Source organism: Macaca mulatta, chromosome 13 (assembly GCF_049350105.2).
Source record: "Macaca mulatta isolate MMU2019108-1 chromosome 13, T2T-MMU8v2.0, whole genome shotgun sequence".
In the NCBI taxonomy this organism is placed as follows: Eukaryota; Metazoa; Chordata; class Mammalia; order Primates; family Cercopithecidae; genus Macaca; species Macaca mulatta.
The window spans coordinates 124,408,376-124,423,175 of NC_133418.1; positions in this window are offsets into that span (position 1 = coordinate 124,408,376).

A 14,800-nucleotide genomic window follows, 5' to 3' on the forward strand; every position below is an offset into this window, starting at 1 on the left:
ATGAATTTTAGATTTATGTATAAAAATTCTACCTGACAAATGGCAAAATTGGCACGCCAGCACATTTCATCACGTTTTGCTTCCTCCTTTATACCAGCATCCATTTGTCTGTTTTTTATGTCTCTGCTTTGTAGCAAGTGTGTTCAGTTTTCGGCCGCAACCACCACAGGTGCTCGGCTGCCATCTGTGTGTGAGTGAATCAGCCTCAGGCCCCTCCGTGACTTCTCAATCTCTCGCCATCCTAGCTCTCCTGATTTGTTGGTTACTTTAACTTTGTTAAATGACGATTTTTCAAGAGGCTTTCTTGGTTGCTACATTTAGTTCTTGAGAATTGAGACTGTCTTCCCTGCTTTTATTTTTTAAATGACAAATTGGTCAGATGTAAGCCTACTGACTCACATTTCTTTTTCTGAAGGCCCGAACAGCTCAACTGTTACTTGTCCTTTACAGACAAGTTTGGTACAAGCACGATTGTCTGTCTAGTACGGGAATGACTGGGATGCTGGGTTTTGTTCTGCCTGGTTCCCAGAAGGATCCTTTATCTTCAAGTCTAAGTTCACTACTTTTTCTGGTACAATTATCTTGCTATACTCTTTCAGAATATCGATTAAGTGTATACTGGACTCCCTTTCTCCATATCTATCATTTTCTGGTTAAATTGATTCTTCATCGTTTCCCTTTTTGACTGTTTGGTTTTCTCAGATCTCGCCTCCCTATCTCTGACTGCAGAAATTTTCCTTAAGAACCAGTTTTGAAGAACCACACCAAGAAATCATAGTGTGATCTTTCTTCTAATGTAAATTTGTATGTGTCTTGAGTTTTTAAATTACTTTCCTTTGATTTTATTTTGTTGTTTCTAGTAATTGTTTCCTGTGTTAGATGCATGCAGCACAGGCTCTGCTGTTTTCTCAGGAGGATGGTAGGTGTGGAGGTTTGAGGCTGGCTTCGAAGCAGTTCAGATGAGTCAGCTGAGAGCTCCAGCCGCAGTGAGTCCATGCTTTCTACATGTGGCTGCATCAGCCTCAGGAAAGTCTCATGTTATGCATGCTTTCTGCTTATGGTGTTGCTTTATTTTACTTTTCTGCACCAATACTGTTAAGCTCCAATTTTTCCCAGATGGTGTTCTCTGCCCCACCCCGCCTCTGGACTGCTCCACAGGGATGCAGGGGCAGTAAGGTTTCCCCTCTAGGTCCCACTCATCTGAAACTCAGGCAACAGAACCACATGGTGAGGGACAGTTTTACAGCAAGAGAAGCCTCTAATTCTCTCTGTTCTGAAGAAAACATCAGCATTGGCATTTGCACTCTGTTAATGCATTCAATGCTTCTGCTCTTGGCATCTTCCTTGGTTTGGTCTAAACTTCACTGTGTTTATTGGCTGTTCTTTGAGTTGGAATATGCATGGACTAGTTGATGTCTTGTAATTCCATTAAATGGTGGTTTTGCTACATTAGTTCCTGTAGCGTGAAGGGACAATGAAGAGAGGATGGTAGCAGAGAGTTCGGCCTCTGCAGCGTTCTCAGCTGAATCTATGGCCCCCACCCCCAGCAGGCTGTTTGGCTTCTGGACTGGATAGGCGATGTGTCTTCTGCAGGATTTTAAGCAAGCATTGATATGGTTTGACTGTGTCCTCGCCGAAATCTCATCTTGAATTGTAGCTCTCATAATCCTAATGTGTTGTGGGAGGGACCCGGTGGGAAGTATTTCAGTCATGGGGGTGGCTACCTCCATGCTGTTTCCATGATAGTGAGTGAGTTCTCACCAGATCTGATGGTTTTATAAGGGGCTTTTCCCCCTTAGCTCTGCACTTCTCTCTCCTGCCACCATGTGAAGAAGGACATGTTTGCTTCCCCTTCCGCCATGATTATAAGTTTCCTGAGGCCTCCCAGCCCTGTGGAACTGTAAGCCAATTAAATCTCTTTCCTTTACATATTTCTCAGTCTTGGGTAAGTTTTTATTAGCTGCATGAGAATGGATTAATACAAGCACTTATAAATGATATTAAATATTGGTATGAAGTGTTCTTTCCTGAGTCTTTTAACAAAACGCTGCTCTCGCTCCCTGTTTAGGACGGCATAGTCAGCACCTGTGCTGAGCCCGCCTCTCCCAGGTGGGATGCTGGCCTCTCTGTCCGCCCTTCTGGTGACTTCTGGGTGGGATGCTGGCCTCTCTGTCCGCCCTTCTGGTGACTTCTGGGTGGGATGCTGGCCTCTCTGTCCGCCCTTCTGGTGACTTCTGGGTGGGATGCTGGCCTCTGTGTCTGCCCTTCTGGTGACTTCTGGGTGGGATGCTGGCCTCTCTGTCCGCCCTTCTGGTGACTTCTGGGTGGGATGCTGGCCTCTCTGTCTGCCCTTCTGGTGACTTCTGGGTGGGATGCTGGCCTCTCTGTCCGCCCTTCTGGTGGCTTCTGGGTGGGATGCTGGCCTCTCTGTCCACCCTTCTGGTGGCTTCTGGGTGGGATGCTGGCCTCTCTGTCCACCCTTCTGGTGTCTTCTGGGTGGGATGCTGGCCTCTCTGTCCGCCCTTCTGGTGACACCTTTCTCCTCCACACTCCCTCCCTCCTAACACATTCAATTCCATGTTCCCCAACTCTAGGGAAATCCATGCCCACAGTGCTGAGGTAGGACTAAGGGGTCTTTCTGTTCAGTGAGGTAACACAAGGCCCAGGCTCAAGGTTTCTGCAATTACTGTGCTCTGTTTACAAGCACACCCCTTTCCAGGGTGTAATTATTTAGCAAATTCCACAGCCTGGAAAGAATGGTTATTCTCATTGAAGCAAGTTTTTATAAGGCTTACAACAGAATTTCTCCAGGATGTGTGCAAGATATGCTTGTTTGTCACTTGAATTTCTTTTGCCAACATTTCAGGCTCTACCTAGAAATATGAGCAATTCGGTGCTTTAGAAATCCTGTGGGTAAACTTAGATTCACAGGGTGTATTACACAGATTAAACTTTGTTTTAAACTTGTAATTGTACAGTGTTTTCTAATCTCAGAAAGTAAAAGATCAAATTAATGGTTTTTAAGTGAGTTATTGACAGAGGGCATCCCCAGAACTGGCATAGAAGGGCTGCCATGTCACAGCTCATTCAGGAAAAGGCAGCTATGGAGAAGGAGAGTAAGGGAGAGTGGCAGAAATCCTGAGCTTGTAACTCACTCTCTGGAAACTGTCTCCAGGTAAATTCCATTAAACACATTATTTAAAGGCAGTATTTCACAGCCCACCACTGCTCTATGGTTTTGCTTCTTTTTTTCAGTCCTAACCCTGGATCCCTCTTATCTGCCACAGATGTGACTACGAGAAACCTGCATCCACAGACAACGGCTCTCCTGAGTGAGTGGAGGTCCCAGCGAGGAAGCACCGCACATGGGATGGACAGCTCGACTTCCTCCTGGGTTTCAGGTTTCCTCTGCATGTGGAGCAGCGTGTGGCTGACCCAATGTCGCCCAAACCACAAAGGTCACACAAGCGGGCTCTGCAGGGCGACAGGTTCCCTCTCACAGCAGCCACGCACACGAGTCTTTCATGAGAAACTCTTATAGGAAATGCTGGCCCACCCCTGACTGAACCATGAAATCACAAAGTTACGGATGAAACAGAATAATCAACACACTGCCAGGCAGAGTTCGGAGACCCCACAGTGTAGAAAACGGGGCAGAGCGGGGACGGGGGAGGGGGGAGGGACAGCATTAGGAGATACACCTAATGTAAATGACGAGTTAATGGGTGCAGCACACCAGCATGGCACATGTAAACACATGTAACAAACCTGCACGTTGTGCACATGTACCCTAGAACTTAAAGTATAATAATAATTTTTTTAAAAATTAAACTTGCTTACGAAACCAATCTTATAAGGAATTCAGAAAACAAAAGGATTCTGCAATTTTCAGGAAGCGCTCTCCTTTAAAACTGATTTTAAATCACCAAGCTACACAACTTTGAAAACTAAAAGGAAATAATAATTTTTACAAACATGCTAAAAAAAAAAGAAAAAAAGAAAACAGGGCAGAGCAAAGGGAAAGCCAGGCAGCGGCTAGCAGCTTCTGAGGACGGCAGAAAGCGCTGTGTGCAAGGCCCCTGCACACCCGCGGGGTGGCCTGGGCACCCTTAGACACCGGATCCTTTGCAAGTCAAAGAAAACGTTCAATCCCGAATGAGATTTGTGGTTTGATGGCACTTATTGATCATGTTGTACTTTTTGCAATTTGGGACTTGGTATCTCTGGAGATCGCCATTATACTTTAATCCAATGCTATACACAGCTTTGTGTAGACTCTTTTCATTACAAATACAGTTCTGCTGGACTAGAAAGCTTCACTGTCTTGGGAACCCCCCACCTGCTCAGCATCGCTCTGGGTGTTGAGGACATAGCGTGACTACACAGGCCCTTGCCTGGCCTCCCGCAGGCAACACAGACACAGGTTTGGTTAGGGGAAAATCAGGGTTTTCTATTGGTTAGATTTCTGTGCAGGAAAAAAACTATTTTTAGCTAAACATCTACTCTACTCCAATAATTTAATTTAAAAATAATTATCCACTTAAATCATTACTGAGTGTGATATTGCTTCTAAACTTATTTGGTCAGATTATACTGATTAAACAAGATTTTTCACATTTGTGTATGCAGTTATGGCTCCTTGTTATGTTTTATGAGAATCCTGTTTGCTAAGCCTCTCAAGAATAATTGGACCAGGCACGGTGACTCACACCTGTAGCCCCAGCACTTTGGGAGGCCAAGGTGAGAGGATAGCTTGAGGCCAGGAGTTCAAGGCCAGTCTGAACACTGTAAGGAGATCCTGCCTCTACGAACTGCACTGGGCGTGGTGGCATGTGTCTATGGTCCCAGCTACTTGGAAGGCAGAGGCAGGGGGATCATTTGAGCCTGGGAGGCCGAGGCTGCAGTGAGCTGTGATAGGTTCATTGTACTCCAGGCTGGGCAACAGAGCAAGACCCTATCTCAAAAAGAAAAGAATAGAATGAAAAAGAAAAGAAGAGAAGAGAAGAGGGGACGGGAGTTTTTATCCTATTTTAAAAGTCCCTTAACTCCTAGGTAGGATTAATTAGAATGGTATTTAAAAAACTCTGGTCGCAGGGATATCTTTCTCTTAGTTCTACCTTAAGTATAAATTAGGGCAAGTTCTAAGCATTTTCTTAAATTTTTTAAAAACCTCCTTAATTTCCTTATTTATCAAGCAGGATGATTGAACAGATATCAAAGTATTTCGTGTGAAATTAAGATATATACCAAATACTTAGAAGCATGTGGACATTCCCCGGCCTCCATGAGTATTTGCATAATTTTCTCCTCCCGTGATCTACAGGTACTTTGAGTCCTGTGACCCCCATCGCTGAGGAGAGCGCCTGGCTCATAAGAGGTCCTTAGTAACGAAGGAGTGGACGACTCCTGTTCATTAGATCTGCACTGAACATGCAAGTTATGACACGTTTACCCAATTATCTTACCCCTGGAATTAGGTTAGGCAGTAATATCATAGCATCATCTACAGACAAAAACCTAAAAGTGATTCTATATTAACACATGTCTTTTCTAGGGCCACAGGTCGTCAGCAACACCAGGGCTGGCACTGGTCCCTCGCATGTGCATGAAGGGCAACCCCCTGACATTTCACTTCTTGGCACAGGCAGCCTGCACCGAAGGCCCATGGCATGTAGTCTCCTTAAGAATGTGCGAGCTCTTACCACCTCCTCAACCCACAAATTCAGCTGAGTGACTTTACCAAGTTGACTTTAAACTCACTGAGGTATGAAGAGACGTAAGGAATGAACAGGCTGTAAAAGATTTACTAAGCCCCACAACTGAACACATCCTGCACCCAACAAGCAAGTCAACTGGGTGGTGAGGCAGCTAAGGACGCATGGCTTTTTAGCCAGTGTGCCTCAGAGGACCGCAGAATCAAGTCAATTCTGCGGCAGCCGAGGGCGGTGCCCGTGGGTTTGCAGGCGGCCGCAGGCAGTGCTGCCCCCTCCCAGGCTGTCCTGTTTTCCCAAGCCTTTGGGTCAAGAAACTCTAACAGGGACCAACCTTCCCTTGCAGGCTTCACAGCTCCATGTTCCAGTTTGGCTCTTAATGTACAGGAGACACTGTGACATCAGCTGTCCTCACCTCAATTTGCTGGTGTCCTAGATGGGATATTAAGAAGAAAAACACACATTGACCAAGGCTGCATTTGGTAGCCTCTGTGTGAACACAGCCGTGGAGGAGAGCAGTGGGTGGCAGGGGGCCCGAAGCGTGGCCTGGAGACACCGCGTCCGAGCCCCACACTCCCCGCCTGTGTGACGTGAAGACACTCTGTCCACCTGTGAATCAGAGACGCCATCGCTACAAGCCATCTCCTGACAGAGCTGCAAGGAGAAAATATTACAAACTATGTTTAAAAGTCATTCTTAACCGCACCATTTCAGGTTTTTTGTTATGTCTTTATGTGAGTTTTACAATGAAAATAATATTGGAAACCACTCCAAAACAAAGTCCTTTAAATGCATTTAAAAATAATACAGCATGCAGTCCAATAATATTTGGTAACTGCTGATCTATTTGATGGGAATTAGTAATAAATATGTACCCTAACTTAGCTTGCAAAGTGTTAGGGTCAAATAAAAATAGTATTAACCCGTAAGCTTGCTACCAGAGGTGAGATACATAGTTGAAGGCAGTTCTATAACAAGCACAGGTTGATACTCTGGCAGGGGACCCCAGCCCCCCAGCCGGGATGGTCCTGGTCCCTGGACTGTGAGGAACTGGGCTGCAGCAGGAGGTGAGCGACGGGCAGGGAGCAAAGCTCCATCTGTATTTGCAGCCCTCCCTGCTGCCCGCATCACCGTCTGTGCCCCGCCTCCTCTCAGTTCAGCAGCCGGATTGGATTCTCACAGGAGCATGAACCCTGCTGTGAGCTGCGCATGCCGGGAGTCTCGGCCACGCGCTCTGTATGAGAATCTAAAGCCTCATGATCTGTCCCTGCCTCCCATCACCCTCAGATGGGACCATTTAGCTGCAGAAAAAACAGCTCAGGCTCCCACCGATTCCACAGTCTGGTAAGTTGTAGAATTATTTCATTATATGTTACCATGTAATAATAACAGAAATAAAGTGCACAATAAGTGTAATATGTTTGAATCATCCTGAAACTGCCACCCAGCACCCCCGTCCCGTCCTCGGAAACACTGTCTTCCGTGAAACCCATCCCTGGTGCCAGCGAGGCTAAGGCTGCAGCCCCACAGCACTGGATTATAATTATTATTATCATTACCATTTTGTTATTATACTTTAAGTTCTAGGGTACATGTGCACAACGTGCAGGTTTGTTACATATGTATACTTGTGCCATGTTGGTGTGCTGCACCCATCAACTCATCAGCACCCATCAACTCGTCATTTACATCAGATATAACTCCCAATGCAATCCCTCCCCCCTCCCCATGATAGGCCCCGGTGTGTGATGTTCCCCTTCCTGAGTCCAAGTGATCTCATTGTTCAGTTCCCACCTATGAGTGAGAACATGCGGTGTTTGGTTTTCTGTTCTTGTGATAGTTTGCTGAGAATGATAGTTTCCAGCTGCATCCATGTCCCTACAAAGGACACAAACTCATCCTTTTTTATGGCTGCATAGTATTCCATGGTGTATATGTGCCACATTTTCTTAATCCAGTCTGTCACTGATGGACATTTGGGTTGATTCCAAGTCTTTGCTATTGTGAATAGTGCCGCAATAAACATACGTGTGCATGTGTCTTTATAGTAGTATGATTTATAATCCTTTGGGTATATACCCAGTAATGGGATGGCTGGGTCAAATGGTATTTCTAGTTCTAGATCCTTGAGGAATCGCCATACTGTTTTCCACAGTGGTTGAACTAGTTTACACTCCCACCAACAGTGTAAAAGTGTTCCTATTTCTCCACATCCTCTCCAGCACCTGTTGTTTCCTGACTTTTTAATGATTGCACGGCACTGGATTATTTTCCATCTAAAGCAAGGCCATTCTCGCCGCAGCGGCCTTAAAACAAACATGAAGGCTTGTCCCTGCATCCCTCCGGTCGTTCCCTCTCCCGGGTGTTTCCACGGGGGCTGCCGGTGTGTCCAGCGTGCCAGCGGCCTCCTCCTGTGGTCAGACACGCAGTTCCCTCTCTCCTCCAGGGCCCTCTGTTTCCAGGAAACTTTATTCTTCTGCCGGTTACATTCAGTCTTCCTACTCCCAATTTTAAGTCCACCTTTCCTGCCCCGAGTCTCCTGGTGGGAGTTCTATGGCCACGAGGTCACACTGTGCGCTCTCCTGTGTGGCTCCTCCCGTGTCGCTCCTCCCTGAGTCCAGGTGTCTGTCCTCAGAGATGGTGGCCAAGGATATTTCACAGACCTTCCCATTCTGCAGGCCTGACCTCCTCTCTCCTACATCATTTTATGTTTAGATAGCCAGGTATGTAAAATCATTCCCTGTACAATGTATGTGCAAACGCAGTGTAAAACTCATTTTATTTTAGTACAAAAATTATGTGTGAATATAGATAGATAGAAAGAGATATAAAAACATGCACCAAAATTGTAAAAAAGCAGTTACCTTTGGGTTATGAGAATTTTTTCCTTCTTAGGTATGATTTTCTAATTTTTAAAATAAATTTTTAAATAAATATGCTAATTGATAATCAATAACCATAATAACATATATTATCAAAAAGGTAAAAAACAAAATACTGCATGGGGTGCTATTTTGGGTGGATATTAAAAAGCTAAAACCTTTATGAAGGGTGACGGTTCAGGAGTCACTAGCAAGAAAATTAGTACAAATTCTCACTTTTCAGACTAATTTCAGAGATCAGTTTAATTAATGAAAAGACTAGATAAAACACTAAAGGTAAAGAACACGAACTAGAATCGGATTTCATGGCCACCTAGCACAGTGGCCTTTGATTGCGCACGAGGCCAAGAGCATTTGCCTGACTTGGGAGATGGATCATGGAGTCCCCAGGCAGCGCTGGGCAGTGGTCCAGGTGTCCCAGCTCCACACCTGGGGCCCGTGCAGTTACACCTGGGTGCTCTGGGCAGCCTGACCACCAGTCTCAGCCCAGACGGCACCCACAGCCGTCGCAGAACAGCAGGAAGTTGCAGCCCCCAGGACAGTCCTGTCACTGGGTGGGGTGTTTGCTGAGAAGCGCGCTCAGGCTGTATCTGTGCAAACAGGAGAGCTCCAGGCATGCAGTGTCTATCAAATCTGGAATTTTCTGGAACCACATGGACCATATGTATTTTAAAAGAAAGCCCCACCTTTGAAATTATTGAAAGCATACGGTACTTAAAGTTAAGTGCTTCTGTAGTAGAAAGAAATGTGACAAATATTTTCACAATAAAAGCAGTTGAAAGTGTTTTATAAGTTTCTAACCTATAGTTAAACAAATTGTTAAGGTAGTAATGGTCTGATTTCTAGTAATGTATTATCACTCTTTAAGAAATGAATGCCAAGAACAAAATAAGGTTCTGTTTTGAACTACCAATACAAATAAAAATAGTTCTATGTAGAAAGGAAATTCTAAAGAGGGCAGTTTTTCTTAACCATGACTGTTCCACAATTGGACACCCTTGATTCCGTGGTGTCGACGGTGACCGCCTTGGAGGGGCCCAGGTTGAAGTGGAGCCTCAGAAGCAAAACCACCTGCTGATGTCATCATCCTCCAGCACCCATATTCAACAGCATTCTTCCCCACTCTTCTAGTGGGGAGCCGGCAGAGAATAGGGACCTGAAATGTCTGTCTTCATTAGCAGTGAAGACCCGCCCTCCAATCATAAGACTGGGAAGTTACCTAGGAGCACAGTCAGTTTAGCTGGGGCCTCGGACCACCAATGGGAATGCTAGCTCTGCTTAAAGTGTGCTGTTCTCCCTAGAGCTGATTACACACACCTCAGCCATCCGCACATTCGTGCATTGAACAAATACTTACCAAATGCCAAATATATGCCAAGCATTGTTGACGTGCAAGTAAAGAAAGTAAACTGGCCGGGCGCGGTGGCTCAAGCCTGTAATCCCAGCACTTTGGGAGGCCGAGGCGGGCGGATCACAAGGTCAGGAGATCGAGACCACAGTGAAACCCCGTCTCTACTAAAAATACAAAAAATTAGCCGGGCGCGGTGGTGGGCGCCTGTAGTCCCAGCTACTCGGGAGGCTGAGGCAGGAGAATGGCGGGAACCTGGGAGGCGGAGCTTGCAGTGAGCCGAGATCGCGCCACTGCACTCCAGCCTGGGCAACAGCGTGAGACTCCGTCTCAAAAAAAAAAAAAAAAAAAAAAAAAAGAAAGTAAACTTTGTCCCTCCACCAATGGAGGCCGACAACCCATAAACGAGTGAGGCAGTGACGTGCAGCCTCCATGGGCTGCGGGGTGTCAGGTGTCGTCAGCCGGAAGCCGCCTGGTCTCCCCTCTCCCACAGACGGCTGCCAGCGACAAACGGAAACACTGAAAATGTGGAGATTCACTCATGAGGACGTGTTGGAGAGTCATTTTAAGGCCATTCTTTCAGTTCTATAGAAACTACACATCTGATCAAAACACAAATGTTGGCAGTACCAGGAGAACTGTCAATGGGCATATGTTTCCTCACCAAGGACAGGCTCAGATCCAAAGCCAGAGCAGTCTGGCCCTCAGGGTCTTGAAATTGGCTCTTGCATGAGCTAGAGGGGCCCCTGCTGATGACGGTGTCCCCTCCCATGATAAGAATCACGACTCGTTATAACAAGTCTCGCTCTTTAAGCACAGAGGGCTAGTGTTGCTTTTACCTTCAGCAAAGGAACGGACACCATTTGGCCTACAGGCTATGAACCGAGACACCCAGCTGTAGGCCGTGAAATGATTGAGTGTAACCACCACTGATTCCTGTGTTGCTAGTACTGGGCGTGATCATTATATACAGAAATATCACAGTAAATGTTTTATATAAATAAATTAACATGTGAATCCCAAATCACATGTCCCGTTACACCAGATCAAAATTCAGTGTGTTAACATGTATTCCAAAATGGGATATTTGGCCATGAAAATATGTTTCTTTGAAAAATAATTGCAATCTTTGGCTTTCAACACTGACCCATTATGTAAGTGGAGAAAAATGAGGGTATTTAAGTTGCATCAACACTGAAGTAGCTGATGTGGTCCACGTAATCGCACCCGGGAAATACAGTGGATTTGGTCATGTAATGCTATGCTAACAATCCATGTCCCAGAGCCACATTCTAGGGCTAGCACTTCATTTGAAAAGCTAGATAAACAGGTAAAATGTTCTCTTATCAACCTAAAATATATTACCCTAGTATCATTTCTGCTTCCACTCTGAGACACAGCAAATACCTTCTCCACATTAATAAATACCAAGTGCAAATGTGGTCTTCGTTCAATGTTCAACAGAGACAAGAACACATTAAAGCCACCCCATGGGTAGTAATTAAAAGAATGAGAATCTGGGTTCATCAGAGGTGACAGTGAGTTAATTACCCAGTGCTCTGTGGCATAACTCAAGTTGAATATCAGGGAGGGGCAATTCCTGGATCTGGGCTCTTAATACCCGTCGGTATTGGTGAAGGATGTTAACGTGTGATCTGCTGGGCAGGGAGGGAGCTGGAAGTTGAGAACCACAGCGAGACCCACAGCAGAATGTTATCACTCTTTGGTAGATGAGATGGGAGGTGAGGCTCTGAAAAACCAAATTACAGACCACAGGGTCACGACTAGAAACAGCAAGCATTGTTTGTCTTTCTGTAAAAGGGTTTTTCAATCAAAATTGTGGTGTAATTTGGCACTGGATCTCTGATAAATGAAAATCGTCTGAAATGAAAGCTTCTTAGACATTTTTACCCAGCGTTTCACCAGCAGCCTCCTCCTGGGGCCGGTCATCATCTCCGTGCCTGTGAAGCAGATGGCATGCCCTCTCTTCCAACTTGCTGGCCATTTTCCATTTGCAAGTGACAGGCAGGACTTAGGCAACTTTTACGCATAGTGGATATTTGACAATGGACTTGTAAAGGCCCACGTGACGCTCTTGCTCCCGGGATGCAGAGTGAACCCTGAGTTTACATGGACATTTGTCATTGTTCTCAGAGGATACTCAGGACACCCAACGCTTGCCTCAAGGTCCAGGTCCACAGTCAGGGCAAGCTCAGATGAGTGGCCCAGTCACCCCACTGCTCCTGGCAGCATTACCCTCCCCTGCCGGTTAAGGCAGAGCCCGGGCGTGGCTGTGTCTGCACTGTGGGGGGTGAGGTGCCAGACTTTGTGTCTCCTGCAAATGGACAGGCTGTGAGACCTGGTGCCGTGGCCTCGGGACACCAGTGGTATCTCCCAAGGCTGGCAAGCTGGCCCTGAGTCCACTCCTGCTTGGCTGCAGGAATCAAGGAAGGGTCCTCCGAGATAGAGGAGTCGGCCCAGAACTGGAAATGCTTCCTTGAGAGCCGCAGCATCACGAAGGGAACCGAGTGACCACTCGAGGACAGCCATCGAGGAGAAGAACTTCAGGGAAGAAAGACAGACAGGAAACAGCACGAAATTGGAGGTGAAAAGACAACAAATCTGCCCCGTTGTCCGGCTTCGCCACAGTGACATGGTCAGGGCCTCTGTTAGTTCAGCCACCAGCTCTGCCTGGGGAAAGGCTTAGCGGTCGGCTCCCAAACAAACAGCACGTTATCAGTTACTTGTAGTTAATGGTGAACTTTTTACCTAAACAAGCAGTAAAAGGCAGGTAACTGCTGTGCGTGTGGTTCCTGGCCACGGCCTTGCCCGCGCTCCTCCGTGTAAAAGGCAGGTAACTGCTGTGCGTGTGGGTCCTGGCCACGGCCTTGCCCGCGCTCCTCCGTGTCTGAGTGTGGCAGGCGGCAGCCCTGAAGGATGTTCGCAGCGTCTCGGACATGCCGCTTCGAGGAGGTCACAAGGGACCAGGGGAGGGGCTCTGACCTGTACAGAGCAACGGCTGCTGGTTCCTCTTCAACAGTCACATTTATTTTTCACCAGTTTTGCATTTTCTAAGTACAGATTTATTTTTTAACGGATTTCAGCAAATGACCCAGGATTGTTATACGGATTTTAAAAAACTGTTACTTTTAAAATTTTTGTTTTGTTATAATCCCAGTTTAATGTTTTCAACTTTGGCTGTAGAAACAGATGAAAGTGAAAAAGTTTCAAACGGCAAGACTGTAATGCATTACATTTGAATTCAAATCAGTGTTTCATTAATCGAACCTTTGATGACTGCAGGGATGATACTTTTTAACCATGTGGTCAGAATGGCAGAAATTTGCATTTCCTCCCTGGTTCCACGTCCTTGTCTCCTCTCTCTCAGGGCGCAGCTGTGCTGTGGGGCAGCCACGGAGATTCCTGATACACGAGGAGCAGCGAGGGCCGCTGGGGAGCTCTGTTCAGATAACTCCGGGGGAGCCTGCTCTGGGCTTGTGGACGTTTGCAGTGCCCTTGTGATGTGGGTTACGTCTAAGCCCTGAGCTGTAAGAAAAATCAGATCGCTCTGAAGTAAAGCTCAACAATTGCAGTGTGTTCTGCATTATTCACAAAGCCCTGGTTCTGTCACAGACGCTGTTTTATACTAGAGATGTGGGATGCGTGGGTGGTGATCAGCCCTGTCGTTAGGAAGCCGTCCATTCGGTAAAGACTGCATCGTGTAGAGGCTGATGCAGTCTTATCAGCTGGAGTAGAAAATGCAGTTGTTTGAAACTCTCATTCTGTCTTCCAAGAAGATACTGTCTTCATATGTAGCACACTGGGAAAAAAGGCATAAACCTTTTATTAACTCAGTTTAACAATGAAATAGATTGTTACTGGTTTTACAATATTATGAAGAATTCGTAATCGGTGCAATTAGCCTGTTGTGCTGCTGCGAGAAGATTCATGGTGACAAGACGAGTTTTTAATTAGATGCAACATGGAGCAGGCCCAGCCCTCCCTCCCCACTTTGCCTTCCCGCAGCTCTGCACGTGGCAGTGGCCGGCCAAGCACAGGTGTGATCCCAGGACGCAGCCGCGTGGTCCCCTGAGAAGCACAGAACCCAGAGCCAGGCCTCAGAATCCAACCCCTCATTCCTGCGCTTTCACATCCAAAGAATGTTTTTTCTTCCCCTGGATAATCATGAATTTTGTCCAAGGCAAAATTAGATTTAAAAATTTATAGCCACCCATAAACCAAACTTCATACTTTGAAAACAGCAAACATCAACAAAAGTGTGATGATATTCTGGTGGAAGCAAAGCGAACCTGCCGCTCAGAAATGTTTCTTGTGTTTCCTTTCTCATCTCAGGATCTCACCTTCTCTGGGCCTCCACCTCACCTGGCACCACCCGCCCCTGACACAAATGTGTAGACGATGATGACTGCGTGAACTGTCCCTCCACAAGACTCACCTTGAGTCAGAGGGACCCACCCAAGGGTGGACACCCCACTTCATGTAAGATGTTCCCAGGGCCACACGTTGCTCGGACACCAGCCCCGAACCTGGTCTTCCCAGAAACCAACAACACAAACGCTGTGAAAATGCAAATGCTGTGGGAACATGAAAAGCATCGAGCCTGCTTCCTCGGTTAGATTAACCTCCGCCAAGGGAAAGACCGAGAGCTGGTAACTTTTGAAGAGACTCGAACGGTGACACGGGTGTGGGGTGAGCATCCTGTGGGGCGGTTCTGGAAGCAGAGACGCTAGAGAGATGCAGAGTGAAATGCTGAAAACAGATCCAAGGGGAACGTGGCTCTGGGCAGGCGGCAGAGCCCACTGGCCATGCCTTCCCCTGTGCAGGGCATGTACCGTGAC